A 2500-nucleotide genomic window follows, 5' to 3' on the forward strand; every position below is an offset into this window, starting at 1 on the left:
CGCTTCGCTCGCTGTCCGCCGCTCGCTGCTCGCTCGCGCAGCCAAAAATGGCCAGTTTTGGCCCGTTTTTGGGCCGTTTTGGCCTGTTTTTGGGCTGTTCTTGCGTCGCGCGGTGACCGTCGTGAGCGGAGCAAAATGTCAGCCATCTCAGCACCCTGGAACCCCCCGGGTGGCACAGGGCTGGATGGGGCTTTCGTATAGCAGGGACGGTGCTGCCTCTCGCTTCGCTCGCTGTCCGCCGCTCGCCGCTCGCTCGCGCAGCCAAAAATGGCCAGTTTTGTCCCGTTTTTGGGCCGTTTTGGCCTGTTTTTGGGCTGTTCTTGCGTCGCGCGGTGACCGTCGTGAGCGGAGCAAAATGTCAGCCATCTCAGCACCCTGGAACCCCCCAGGTGGCACAGGGCTGGATGGGGCTTTCGTATAGCAGGGACGGTGCTGCCTCTCGCTTCGCTCGCTGTCCGCCGCTCGCCGCTCGCTCGCGCAGCCAAAAATGGCCAGTTTTGGCCCGTTTTTGGGCCGTTTTGGCCAGTTTTTGGCCTGTTCTTGCGTCGCGCGGTGACCGTCGTGAGCGGAGCAAAATGTCAGCCATCTCAGCACCCTGGAACCCCCCGGGTGGCACAGGGCTGGATGGGGCTTTCGTATAGCAGGGACGGTGCTGCCTCTCGCTTCGCTCGCTGTTCGCCGCTCGCCGCTCGCTCGCGCAGCCAAAAATGGCCAGTTTTGGCCCGTTTTGGCCAGTTTTTGGCCTGTTTTTGCGTTGCGCGGTGACCATCTTGAGCGGAGCAAAATGTCAGCCATCTCAGCACCCTGGAACCCCCCGGGTGGCACAGGGCTGGATGGGGCTTTCGTATAGCAGGGACGGTGATGCCTCTCGCTTCGCTCGCTGTCCGCCGCTCGCTGCTCGCTCGCGCAGCCAAAAATGGCCAGTTTTGGCCCGTTTTTGGGCCGTTTTGGCCTGTTTTTGGGCTGTTCTTGCGTCGCGCGGTGACCGTCGTGAGCGGAGCAAAATGTCAGCCATCTCAGCACCCTGGAACCCCCCGGGTGGCACAGGGCTGGATGGGGCTTTCGTATAGCAGGGACGGTGCTGCCTCTCGCTTAGCTCGCTGTCCGCCGCTCGCCGCTCGCTCGCGCAGCCAAAAATGGCCAGTTTTGTCCCGTTTTTGGGCCGTTTTGGCCTGTTTTTGGGCTGTTCTTGCGTCGCGCGGTGACCGTCGTGAGCGGAGCAAAATGTCAGCCATCTCAGCACCCTGGAACCCCCCGGGTGGCACAGGGCTGGATGGGGCTTTCGTATAGCAGGGATGGTGCTGCCTCTCGCTTCGCTCGTTGTCCGCCGCTCGCCGCTCGCTCGCGCAGCCAAAAATGGCCAGTTTTGGCCCGTTTTTGGGCCGTTTTGGCCAGTTTTTGGCCTGTTCTTGCGTCGCGCGGTGACCGTCGTGAGCGGAGCAAAATGTCAGCCATCTCAGCACCCTGGAACCCCCTGGGTGGCACAGGGCTGGATGGGGCTTTCGTATAGCAGGGACGGTGCTGCCTCTCGCTTCGCTCGCTGTCCGCCGCTCGCCGCTCGCTCGCGCAGCCAAAAATGGCCAGTTTTGGCCCGTTTTGGCCAGTTTTTGGCCTGTTTTTGCGTTGCGCGGTGACCATCTTGAGCGGAGCAAAATGTCAGCCATCTCAGCACCCTGGAACCCCCCGGGTGGCACAGGGCTGGATGGGGCTTTCGTATAGCAGGGACGGTGATGCCTCTCGCTTCGCTCGCTGTCCGCCGCTCGCTGCTCGCTCGCGCAGCCAAAAATGGCCAGTTTTGGCCCGTTTTTGGGCAGTTTTGGCCAGTTTTTGGCCTGTTCTTGCGTTGCACGGTGACCGTCGTGAGCGGAGCAAAATGACAGCCATCTCAGCACCCTGGAACCCCCCGGGTGGCACAGGGCTGGATGGGGCTTTCGTATAGCAGGGACGGTGCTGCCTCTCGCTTCGCTCGCTGTCCGCCGCTCGCCGCTCGCTCGCGCAGCCAAAAATGGCCAGTTTTGGCCCGTTTTTGGGCCGGTTTGGCCAGTTTTTGGCCTGTTCTTGCGTCGCGCGGTGACCGTCGTGAGCGGAGCAAAATGTCAGCCATCTCAGCACCCTGGAACCCCCCGGGTGGCACAGGGCTGGATGGGGCTTTCGTATAGCAGGGACGGTGCTGCCTCTCTCTTCGCTCGCTGTTCGCCGCTCGCTCGCGCAGCCAAAAATGGCCAGTTTTGGCCCGTTTTTGGGCCGTTTTGGCCAGTTTTTGGCCTGTTCTTGCGTTGCGCGGTGACCGTCGTGAGCGGAGCAAAATGTCAGCCATCTCAGCACCCTGGAACCCCCCGGGTGGCACAGGGCTGGATGGGGCTTTCGTATAGCAGGGACTGTGCTGCCTCTCGCTTTGCTTGCTGTCCGTCGCTCGCCGCTCGCTCGCGCAGCCAAAAATGGCCAGTTTTGGCCCCTCTTTGGGCTGTTTTGGCCCTTTTTGGGCTGTTCTTGCGTGGCG

The sequence above is a fragment of the Musa acuminata genome, unplaced genomic scaffold (genome assembly GCF_036884655.1).
Source record: "Musa acuminata AAA Group cultivar baxijiao unplaced genomic scaffold, Cavendish_Baxijiao_AAA HiC_scaffold_1136, whole genome shotgun sequence".
In the NCBI taxonomy this organism is placed as follows: Eukaryota; Viridiplantae; Streptophyta; class Magnoliopsida; order Zingiberales; family Musaceae; genus Musa; species Musa acuminata.